This window comes from Sitophilus oryzae, unplaced genomic scaffold (genome assembly GCF_002938485.1).
Source record: "Sitophilus oryzae breed Bouriz unplaced genomic scaffold, Soryzae_2.0 scaffold_1623_pilon_pilon, whole genome shotgun sequence".
NCBI classification, from domain to species: Eukaryota; Metazoa; Arthropoda; class Insecta; order Coleoptera; family Curculionidae; genus Sitophilus; species Sitophilus oryzae.
Window position 1 is genome coordinate 253,893 of NW_022146307.1, and position 13,163 is coordinate 267,055.

At 28.9% G+C, this 13,163-nt stretch overlaps 1 protein-coding gene and 1 long non-coding RNA gene across 3 annotated transcripts in view; one reads left to right on the forward strand and one right to left on the reverse strand.

The window, feature by feature from the left end:
• The window catches only part of LOC115880442 (epidermal growth factor receptor), a 339,558-nt gene that overhangs the window by 216,533 nt on the left and 109,862 nt on the right, over window positions 1–13,163 (reverse strand). The gene's annotated exons all lie outside the window — the stretch shown is intronic.
• Window positions 10,362–11,153, forward strand: LOC115880444. 2 transcript variants are annotated; one of them, XR_004049880.1, is made up of 4 exons: window positions 10,362–10,453; window positions 10,503–10,759; window positions 10,814–10,914; window positions 11,011–11,151. It is a non-coding gene; the product is annotated as an uncharacterized LOC115880444 (long non-coding RNA). The 2 variants fall into 2 exon arrangements; XR_004049879.1 differs by having other exon boundaries at window positions 10,814–11,153.

Below are 13,163 nucleotides of genomic sequence, written 5' to 3' on the forward strand. Positions count from 1 at the left end.
ATCGAAAACGTTCCGCAAGGCATAACGGCCAGGGTAATTTTTTTTTCAGAAAATTCAAAAACACGTCAATTTTGTTTGTGAGCGGGACAACTTTTGCCCAAAAATGATTGCAAAATCCTCAATCCTCTAAGCGGGGGTGTCATCCCCCAATTTTCTTCAAATGGGAAGGGGGGTCAAGTGGTACTGCAATGAAAAGTAGCGATGGGAACTATCGAATGAATTAGACTATCGAATGGTTAATGAATGAATGATTTCAACTATCGAATGGTTTTATTCGAATAAAATAATTCATTCATTTGTATACTAAAGCATATGTGACAACCTCGCCGTGCGACTAAATGGTTATCGTTGAGCCACGACTATCGAATGCTTTTGATAAATGAAATTTAGATTCGTTTGATTTTTGTATGCGTCAGTGCATTATTAGTTCTTCCAAATTTTTATAACTTCGCCGTATAAATACTGTGCTATTTTTGCGTTTATTAAAATAGTTAAAATACTAAAATAGTAGTTATTTTTTAATTTTATTTATTGACGATTGTGTGCATGTGCAGGTCGTCAAAATTTTTCCGAAAATTTGTGTGGTTTTCCGTAGTCCGATCTTTCAATTATTTAATTTATATGGTATATGGTCTATTTTTTAATGGGAAATTTTGAGAAGTAGCAATTTTTAAGAGAGATGAGATGAACTTACAATTAATTTTAAAAATACATATTTGTATTTTAGATGTTTTAATAATATGAATTAGTTGAACTTAATAATCATATTTAAGTAATGCGGTTGTATAATCATATTTAAGTAAATGGTTATCGAACTCAAACTATGGGGTGAGAAAATTAAAATGAAAGTTTTACACGTGCCAATTTAAAAAAAAAAGTTAACAATGTTTATATTTTGTTTATGCTAATTCTTTTACATGTAGTTTTTTGCGAAGAAAAAATATTTCATTTATTTTTTAAAGTAAATGCCAGTAAAAGTAAATATAATTTTTAAATAGTAATATAAAGCACCTAATATAAATAATTTTGATTTCTAATTTTTTATTTATATTTTCCTTACATTACACTGCATGCTTAGAAAATTAATAAATGTTTATATTTCATGATTTTAAAATTTGTTGTTAATATAACAAATTAGTTCTGTAATTATTATTATTTAATAAACCACCGTTGCCAAAAAATTTAGAGACTATATTATTTTTAAATAGGATCTAATATAAATAATTTTGACATCTAATTTGTTGTTTATATTTTGCTACTACTTAAAAGAAAATATTTATATTAAATGATTTTAAATTTTGTTGTTAATAGGTATAACAAATTATTATTGTTATTATTATTTATTAAACCAGTCTTTGCTAAAAAACATTAAAAATAATTTTCCTACATCCAAAATAACAAGTATTATTGCAGTGTAACAACAGAATATTAATAAAAAAAATGCAGAATAGATAGTATGTCTTTATATTCCCTAATTAACTAAAGCCAAACAATAATATTCTTTGCTAATATCAACTAATACCAAAATATGGCAACAGCGCCTTTCATAATGTATTTTCTGTGTAAATACTAGCACCTCAATAAAAAAATAATGTGTCCTTATCTATATCTGACTCCGCAAAAAATCAAAGATGCCGGCTTCTTTCATAGCATTGCCACCGACCGACCGCTGTCTGGTTTCTCGGAAAGAAACCTACGTCGCCGGGCGACAACTAAAATTCAGTTAATATTTTATTATAATTGATCCTGACGAATGAATGAATTTCATAAATGAATGAATTTTATAAATGAATGGTTTTTACTGCCGAATTACTAGAATACAATATTTCAAGGCAGATGACGGATCTATTCGATAATTTTTATTCGAATAGTTTTCAACGAATGTTTTCTTACTAACTATCGAATTATTCGAATGAATTGCAACTATCGAATGTTTCGATAGTATTCATTCGATAGTTCCCACTACTAATGAAAAGGGCTTTCTATTCTCTATACTTTCCCGCTTCGTTTTTGAAAACCGGTCGAGTCATTGAGAAAATATGACGGATTGAAATTTGAAAAGTTTATTTAAACATTTATCAGAGTAAATGGTATGGATAAATTCCTTCGACCAATTTGCTGTTTTTTCTTATTATTTCTAAATGTTTACGCATTTTTTCACTTGCCACAAGGTTGGACGATCAGGTGCGGTAGTTGCTAGATAGCTGTTCTGTGACTTATGCGTTGAAGTTGTTCTCAATATCGTTAAATTTTTTAACGACTATGGTATACTCACTTGCAGAAAAAGTGGAAATAATCGAACTTTATTTTAAAAATAATGAATGTGGCAATAGGGTTGCGCAGATATTCAATGAACGCCATCCTGACAAACACCTTTATGGCAAAATTGTTCGCGAGTTAGATTAGATTTTAATCGTAGCTTGCAATTTTGTGAAACTATGAGTGAACGAGTGGCGAATGATAGTAATTTCCTATTTAGTGTTTGTTTTTCGGATGAGTGTACTTTCTTTTTAAACGGTGTAGTTAATCGGCAGAACTGTCGGTACTGGGCTAAGGACAACCCCATGGTTTTTCACGAGGTGCACACACAAAACCCTCAGAAATTGAACGTGAGGGCTGGTATTTTTGGAAATTCTATTGTGGGTCAGTTTAACGATATTGAGAGGAACTTCAACGCATAAGTCACAGAACAGCTATCTAGCAACTACCGCATTTGATCGTTCAACCTTGTGGCTAGTGTAAAATTGCGTAAACATCTAGAAATAATAAGAAAAAACCTCAAATTGGTCGAAGGAATTTATCCATATCATTTACTCTGATAAATGTTTAAATAAACTTTTCAAATTTCAATCCTTCATATTTTCTCCATGACTCGATCGATTTTCAAAAACGAGGCGGGGAAATATAGAGAATAGAAAGCTCTTTTCATTGCGGCGCCACTTGACCCCACTTCCCATTTGAAAAAAGTTGGGGGATGACACCCCCGCTTAGAGGGTTGAAGATTTTGCAATCATTTTTGGGGCAAAAGTTGTCCCCCTCACAAACAAAATTGACGTGTTTTTGGATTTTTTGAAAAAAAAATACCCTGGCCGTTATGCCTTGCGGAACGTTTTCGATGGGAAACCCTGTATTAATAGAATTTTTTATGTTTTACACAATTTTCATGTAGAATATTTCTATTGAACGGTCTGTAATAGTTAAAAAGTTGGTACGTAGTTCATAAGGACCGGCGTACCATGACGAATACAATTATTTCTAGTTAAAGTGACCATTGTTCGACGGACGACTTTAAGAAAGTCTGACGTTTTTACCTTGAAACCATCTATTTTGTAACAAAATTATATAATAGAAAGACGCGTGTCTGCGTTTGAAGACACCAATTTTTAATTATAAAGAATGTGCAAATTATTTGGCCCGATATGATATAGGAAAAAAATGTAGATTTTCAACCACAATACGTAATAGCCGGAGAGCTGGCGACATATTTAGAGAACATATTTTAGGCAAGTTAGAATAACAAAAAAAATAAAGTTTAATAACTTGTGAACTCAGAATCCTAAGTCTGGCTGGGGGGTTGGGGGTATTTCGCTACTGCGCAACCCATAACATTTGCAAAAAATAAATCCAAAAAACATTCTTTAGGCAACTTGAAATTTGTTTATTCTTAAATTTTAGCATCTATTTGACCTAGAAATAAGTGTGCCAGACTTTTTTTTCGGGTTTAAAGTGTAACCAGACCATTCCAAATATGTTTAATTATTATACCTGGAAAACATACTTTAGGCATTCTAAAAAATTTTACAGCGTGTTTATTAGATGATATTAAAAAATATGTGTTAATTGCCAGACGAATTCAATGGGATTTAATACTTGCCAGACGCGAATAAAGATTTTTATTGAGCGCGACAAAAAAGTCTTTTGTGTATCTATAAGCGCGAGAAAGATAGTTTATTGAGATACGGCTGACGTAATAGTATTTTGGAGTACTTAAAATTTTCCTAAAAACAATTTTTTTTCGGTTTCAATTATTTGCAGCCTTTTAATTCAGAGATTGTTTTGTGGGAATTAAGTTACCATGTACAAATATGTATTTATAAATTAAATATTGACGTGCATAGTGTAAATAGTTTAGAATAATTACTGCAAATAAATATTTTAGTAACTACTAATTTCGCTACTAACCACTAAATCACAATGGATGATTTACAACATTTAAGTTCTGTAGTTTGTAAAAAAGTTACTAGTGACAAAGTTATTGTTTTTGATGAAGGCAGACTACAAAAATGCAATGAATTTTTAAAAGTGCGCCAACAACATGGTTTAAAATTTAAAGAAGTGGTTTTACCAGAAAACGTAGTCCCGACAAAAGGGTACCATGAACAGAGCTAAAAGAATAAGTATTCTGGAATTTTATTAAAGTACCATTGTTAGTCTTTCTAAATAGATTCAAAAGTAAGTAAAAGTGCTTTACTTTTATGCTTAAGCGTTAAAATGACTTTTTTATATTGTCAATCAGGTCGCAAAAATTAATAATATGTCACAAAAGTATAATTATAATTATACTTTTGTGACGTTTGAAAAAAATATATTTTATATTATGCTAATTTTTAAATAATTATTCGTCTTTTTATTCTTTCAGATACAAAATACTTAAATTAAAAAGTCTTCTTATTGAAAGGATTTCAATCATACATTTTTATTAAAAAATGTTTCTTTTTATTTATTCAATATTAGTTAGTTTTTTTTTAGTTTTTACGACTCCAAAATGCTTTTACGTCAGTCGCATCGGCTGCCGACCGGGTCTCAATAAACTATATTTCTCGCGCTTATAGATACTCATAAGACTTTCTTATCGCGCTCATTTAAAATCTTTATTCGCGTCTGGCAAGTATTAAATCCCATTGAATTCGTCTGGCAATTAACACATATTTTTTAATATCATCTAATAAACACGCTGTAAAAATTTTAGAATGCCTAAAGTATGTTTTCCAGGTATAATAATTAAACATATTTGGAATGGTCTGGTTACACTTTAAACCCGAAAAAAAAGTCTGGCATACTTATTTCTAGGTTAAATAGATGCTAAAATTTAAGAATAAACAAATTTCAAGTTGCCTAAAGAATGTTATTTGGATTTGTTTTTTTGCAAATGTTATAGGTTAAGCAGTAGCGAAATACCCCCAACCCCCCAGCCAGACTTAGGATTCTGGGTTCACCAGTTAATAAACTATACATTTTTAGTTATTCTAGCTTGCCTAAAATAGGTTCTCTAAATATGTCGTCAGCTCTTAGGCTATAATGTTTTTATATGATCTTTTAAAATAAAATTTTATTATTTCTTACTGAATTAATATAAGCTTATATCATCTTGGCTACGCTAACCATAAATAGAGTCATAACTCCCTTAAGAAATTATTAACAAAAATTAAGATGCCATAATTCCCTCTACCTTTTATAGGTAACAATCATGAAATACAATTGATATTTTGAGTAATAATATAAAATAAAAATAAAATAAGTCCTACTACTCTAATAATTTACTCCTAACTACTCTAATAATTTATTTACATCATTAATGTCCCATATAATAAATTTATAAGTAGAACAGTTTCATCGACAATATTTTTCTGTCCCAACCACTGAAAATATTGTTTATATTCCTTTTAGTAAATAGATTCGCTTGTGGAAGTAGCGCTTGTCGTGCTTCTTCAGCTTTATTAATATTTCGTATTTAATATTGATTTCAACATTCAGCATATGTAGTAGATTAAATTTGCAAGAAAGAAAATGCAGAAAATATCCAGTGGTTCTCAAAATTTAAGCTAAAAATCAATTTTTATGGAAATTTTGTCAGTTATTTTGGACTTATACGAGAAACGGTAAAAAGAAGCACTTATTTCAGACTCACCCTGTATAACAGTGTCTCTTTTTGAGTTTGAATTGACCTAAATAGCATATTGTTGAAATATCTGCATGTATGTATCTACATATATTAAGTCGTAAAAAATATACAATATATGAAAAAACAATAACTGTCTGTATTCATATTATATTAAATTAGTCCCATGCTAGAAATTTCAAAGAAACAGACATTTATTTAAAAAAAGAGCATATACAGGGTGTTTCAAAAAACATGTGTCATCTCTCGTGAGGAGATTTCTCACGTAAAAATAAGATATATTTTTCAAATCAACATAGGTCCGATTCTGCTTTGTTTCGTAGCTACAGGGTGTTAAAATCTTAATATTCTTTCGATTTATTATAATTTTCTTCCAAGTACTTTTAGTGATTCGAATGAAATTTTGGGGGTAAAAGTTACTATAAGTGCTACATATTTAATGCTAAAAAAGTTTCAATAAATTCATCAGGGACGTGCATATGGGTTATCACTAGAATATTTTTCAAAAAAAAATCATGTGCGCCACTGACTTTTTATCTTTTGATAGCAAAATCGTATAGGCCGTTTAATGCCAATAAAAAATGATGGTATTTTGCCAAATTCGGCCTCCTTGATGAGATACACGCAATTTTATTAATCACAAGAAAATAAAATTAAAATAAAAATAAATTTAATAAATTATATATTTTACCTAATTTATTATTAGATATTATTACTATTAGTTATTATTACTATTAGTCCAACATACAGCAATTTCAAATAAAAAAATATATTAAGATAATTACAGAAAACCTAATTTTAAAAATATTTCACATCCTGTAACTCTAAAACTATGCGTTTCCATAGCCACGTTTATAGGAACTTATTTCAGATTTTTTTATGAGGAATCTATGAGTACTTATTTATGAGGAATGTATGAGTCTTAAAACTTTAGCAATTTAATGATATTAAAAATTTTTAAAGGTTGCTATATTAGACTTGGATCAAGGCAAATTAATAAAATTGCGTTTATCTCATCAATGAGGCCGAAATCGACAAAATATGAAGAGACCACTTTTAATTAGCATTAAACTGCTTACATTATTTCGCTAACAACAGAAAAAAAAATCAGTGGCGTACATGCTTTTTTTAGAAAAATATTCCAGTGATAACCCATACGCACGTCCCTGGTGAATATGTCGATTAGTAGTGGGAACTATCGAATGAATACTATTGAAACATTCGATAGTTGCAATTCATTCGAATAATTCGATAGTTAGTAAGAAAACATTCGTTGAAAACTATTCGAATAAAAATTATCGAATAGACCCGTCATCTGCCTTGAAATATTGTATTCTAGTAATTCGGCAGCAAAAAACATTCATTTATAAAATTCATTCATTTATGAAATTCATTTATTCGTCAGGATCGATTATAATAAAATATTAACTGAATTTTAGTTGTCGCCCGGCGACGTAGGTTTCTTTCCGAGGAACCCGACAGCGGTCGGTGGCAATGCTATGAAAGAAGCCGGCATCTTTGATTTTTTGCGGAGTCAGATATAGATAAGGACACATTATTTTTTTTATTGAGGTGCTAGTATTTATACAGAAAATACATTATGAATGGCGCTGTTGCCATATTTTGGTATTAGTTGATATTAGCAAAGAATATTATTGTTTGGCTTTAGTTAGTTAGTGATAGTATGTCTATATATTCTGCATTTTTTTTATTAATATTCTGTTGTTACACTGCAATAATACTTGTTATTTTGGATGTAGGAAAATTATTTTTAATGTTTTTAAGCAAAGACTGGTTTAATAAATAATAATAACAGTAATAATTTGTTATACCCATTACCAACAAAATTTAAAATCATTTAATATAAATATTTTTTTTATGTAGTAGCAAAATATAAACAAAAAATTAGATGTCAAAATTATTTATATTAGATCCTATTTAAAAATAATATAGTCTCTAAATTTTTTGTGTGTGGCAACGTTGGTTTATTAAATAATAATAATTACAGAACTAATTTGTTATATTAAGAACAAATTTTAAAATCATGAAATATAAACATTTATTAATTTTCTAAGCATTCAGTGTAATGGAAGGAAAATATAAATAAAAAATTAGAAATCAAAATTATTTATATTAGGTGCTTTATATTACTATTTAAAAATTATATTTACTTTTACTGGCATTTACTTTAAAAAATAAATGAAATATTTCTTCGCAAAAAACTACATGTAAGAGAATTAGCATAAACAAAATACAAACATCGTTAACTTTTTTTTTAAATTGGCACGTGTAAAACTTTCATTTTAATTTTCTCACCCCATAGTTTGAGTTCGGTAACCGCATTTACTTAACCACATTACTTAAATATGATTATTAAGTTCAACTAATTCATATTATTAAAACATCTAAAATACAAATATGTATGTATTTTTAAAATTAATTGTAAGTTCATCTCATCTCTCTTAAAAATTGCTACTTCTCAAAATTTCCCATTAAAAAATAGACCATATACCATATAAAATTAAATAATTGAAAGATCGGACTACGGAAAACCACCCAAATTTTTTTTCATTTATTTTAACTATTTTAATAAACGCAAAAATAGCACAGTATTTATACGGCGAAGTTATAAAATTTAGGAAGAACTAATAATGCACTGACGCATACAAAAATCAAACAAATACTAAATTTCATTTATCAAAACATTCGATAGTCGTGGCTCAACGATAACCATTTAGTCGCACGGCGAGGTTGTCACATATGCTTTAGTATACAAATGAATGAATGATTTTATTCGAATAAAACCATTCGATAGTTGAAATCATTCATTCATTAACCATTCGATAGTCTAATTCATTCGATAGTTCCCATCGCTAATGTCGATACTTTTTTAGCTTTAAAATATGTCGCATTTATAGTAACTTTTACCCTCAAAATTTCCTTCGAAACGCTAAATGTACTTGGAAGAAAATTATAATAAATCGAAAAAATATTAAGATTTTAACACCCTGTAGCTACGAAACAAACCAGAATCGCACCTATGTTGATATGAAAATTAAATCTTATTTTTACGTAAAGAATCTCCCCACGAGAGATGGCACATATTTTTGAAACACCCTGTATACGGGGTCCAACAAATCCGACCTGTATTCCGGAAACTTCGACAGCATATTGCAGATAAAAATAAGTAAAAAAGTTCGTATGTACTAAAATGCTTAGTTTCGGAGATACAGGGTGTAGAAGTATTTCGATTTTTTCCAAATAATTTATGAAGTAACGTGAATACTTGGATGAAAATCTGTGTCTGGGAGTTTCTTGATATTATAAATTTGATGTTGATGTCAATATGACTCCTACTTGTAGAGGGCGCCAACTATACATATTTTTAACTGGTTTGAAGAGTATTAACTTTTCGTCCGTACATAAAACTACTGAGTAAAAAAATATACATTTACGACTATTTTAACGTAAAAAAGGTCTCTTGGTAAAAAACGTTACTTTAAAATCGTTAAAAATTACATCGTTATATATTTTATTCAATAAACTTTGTCGTTACTAATTGATTAAAACTTAGTAATAATTTTGTTGATTAAATTAAATAAATTATACCTACATGCAACGACCTTTTCGAACTAGGTTTATTGCTATTTTTGCCGATTCAGCTAATTGAAAAAAATAAGTAACCGCAAACAAAATAAAATGTAAAACGGCTATAACGGCTGCGATTGCGAAAATTTTACTGCAGTTGACAAAATGTTGTTTGTCCGTTTAGACTGACATGTTGACGATGCAGTTTACAGCATGTGCAATGCAACAAATAAAATTATCATCAGTAAATGACGTTACGCTAAGTTATAAAATGTGCATTCCTTTGAATAAGGATAAAAAAACATTTGGGTCAACTTTCGTTTAGATGAAATCAGTTATTAGAAAAAAAAAATTTGTCTTTAAAAAGCTACTGTGAACCACGGAAACACAAATTTTTCTGCCGAAATGCGTAATTTCCAAATTTCGCACTTTAGAATAACTGAAATTTGCTATAAAAAATACATTTTGCGTTTTATTTTTAATATTTTTCTGAACATATAAGCACAAAAATTTTCCTGCGGAAATAAGCTGTTTTCATTTTCTAAGGAAATTTATTAGACTTTAGAATAGCTGAAATCAGTTATATAAAAAATAAATATATTTTTGCCTTTTAGAAGCATTCACGAATTGAGGAAAATAAAAATTTTCCTGCGGAAATAAACTGTATCCATTTTCTGAGAAAATTTAATAGACTTTAGGATAGCTGAAATAGGATACATTAAAATACGCAACCAACCGTCATTGAACCGTCCATCAGATCAAAGGAGTAATCGTCGTAGATCGTGCGTTATCGATAATATTCGGTGCCTGGAGAAAATTGACAAGAGAATTGTTTATTATTTTTGACTTTTTAGTTCGTTTAATTTAGTAATTACTAAAACCAGTAGTTCGAAAGATATATTTAAAAATAAAAGATAAAAATCCAAAAAATTAATTATCTATTAACGTGGATTTGGACGACAATAGGTAAGAACACTAAATTTATTTCTATATTCGATATAAACTTGTTTATTAGGTTTTTAGTTTGTGATGTTTCATGTGATGATCATTTTCATGTTCATCGTCTTTGAATTGACATGAGGATATCTATGGAAAAGTAACTAATCTGAAAGTAAGCCAACATATCGTTTGTCCTTTGTGTGCTAAAGAAAAGATTTTCTTTTCGCATCATGAGGAAGTATTACATCAATTAAAAAATGTTAGGAAGTTGATTACTTGTCATGGAAAAGTATACCAATGGAAATTATTTGTTAAAGAAGTATAATTCTAAGGGTAAATTTTATTATAATTAGTAACCTGTCTATTTTTTATACGTAGATGTTTCAGGTTTTAAGAATAAATTGGTTGAACCCAAAATCTGGAGGAAGTACCTATATCCATACACAGAATATGCCCATTAAAAATACTAGTCCAAATTTGCTTTAATGGTAGACAATTATTCAATACAAATTAACTTTTTAAGTGACTGAAATATTAAATAGTTTAGAATATGGTATAACAATGTAAAAAAATATTATTTTCAGGAACGATTAGGGCCCGATATATTTGAAACTCATGTTGGACATAGTATTGAGTTGGGTAGAATATTATTCTACGTTAAGTGAGGGTATCAGATACCTATTATTGTACTGTATTTTAATATATACATTAGAATTGTTGGTTTTTTCATATTTGTTTTATTTATTATTTTACTTACAAGTTATATAAAGTTAACACTAAAATCTACTTTTTGACTTATATAAGTTAGTCTGTGGTTTAATGCGTGATTACATCCACATGATTTCAAGTTTTTAAAATATAAATATTATAACTGGCTTTAAAAACTCCATTAAACTGTTAAAAGTGTAATTTATTTCAAAATAAATATACATATATAGGTATATATTAATATCGAAAAACATTTTTATTTCCTTAACACCAATTTAATCATCACATACATATGTATAAACATTTATTTACGTTATTTCAAATGAAGACCACAGGAAAAACCAGCTTTGTTCATTTTAACTGGAGCCGAGAAAATGCAATTACGAGTGAACTACTCTGGTTTTTCTCCTGTAGGGCAAAATAACTAAGCTGTAATATCTCTGGGACTAAGCATATTATTATTGCTTTCTTTGATGGTGCCTCGAATAATGCTAACACTTGCCTATAAAATTGTCTCGCTATCAATTTCTATGAAAATGTAACATATTATCTGGTTTTTTCCATGTAGTCTTCAAATGATCTAAAAATTCAGCAGGAATGATCCATTATGCAGCAAACACACTGATGTTGAATCATGGGAAGCTTTTTTGTGGGCATTTCACAAATAAAATGAAATGTCTGATCAAAAACTGAAAATGCAAAACAGATAGTAAGCTTTATAAATACATACATATATATAAATAATCATACCTACATCTATTTATGTCGTACAATCCAACCGATATTTTAATATCCTAGCCCAAGTAATAATCAAAAATGCACTTTTTTATATCAAAAGCAGTAATGTTATCAAGGGTTCCAATTAATATCCAGGATTTAAAAAAAACACGATCCTAATTCTTATTATTTTTCTAAATACGTATTGTCTGATAGGCAATTACAAAATATAAATCTGATGTAAATAGAAAAATAAAGTAAAAACTGTAAAAACAGGTAAAAACAACAACAAAAATTCTAACCAAAGATTTAACCGTCATACGACATGAGCATCACGTGATTGCACAATACCCAACGATAGGGTACGTACCTCTTTCATCTGATTGGACGGTTGGTTGCGTATTTTAATATATCCTAGCTGAAATCAATTATTTATATAAAAAATAAATATATTTTTGTCTTTTAGAAGCGTTTACAAATTCAGGAGAATTAAAAATTTCCTGCGGAAATGTTTGAATTTCATTTTCCATTTTTGTAAGCATAAATACTTTTGTAAGTATCTATAATGCTAACCAATCTAATAATAAATCTAATAATATTTTTACAAAATCACAGTTAATTATTAAAATATAAAAACCACAGCTTAAGACCCTCCACAAAGAAAAGCTAACCAAAGCAACCCAAATCCTAACCAATCTAATAATATTTTTGCAAAATCAAAGTTAATTCTTAAAATATAAAAACGACAGCTTAACACCTTCCACAAAGAAAAGCTAACCAAAGCAACCCAAATGCTAACCAATCTAATATTTTTGCAAAATCACAGTTCATTATTAAAATATAAAAGAAAACTGCATGATCCAATAATTTTTGTTTTGAATCAACCCTATTTACGGAAAGCTTTAATAAAAAACAAGAATAAGTGCAACATTCCGAGGTACTTATAGTTTACAAGAACCTATATTATCTATTCTACTAGAATTGTTATTCCTCCGAAAGATGTTTTACCCCACCCAGCACCCCTATTCGCTGCCGGGTCCCATAATAAAAAAAAAAGTTTTCCCTCTCGTAAAGACAATCCGGGGACATACTGTATATTTTTGTGCATTTTACATATATTTTTTAAGGTCAAATAATTAATGAATACCCAATATAATAATTGAATATTACATAAATTCCAAAAAACATGCAATCAATACAAAACCTATCGATCGTAGTTTAATAGCACTGAAATAAGTACTGATTATCCCGTAAGAAATTACATAGAATTCCGCGGCCTTGGTCTATGGCCAACCCTCCTGATCGTTGTCAT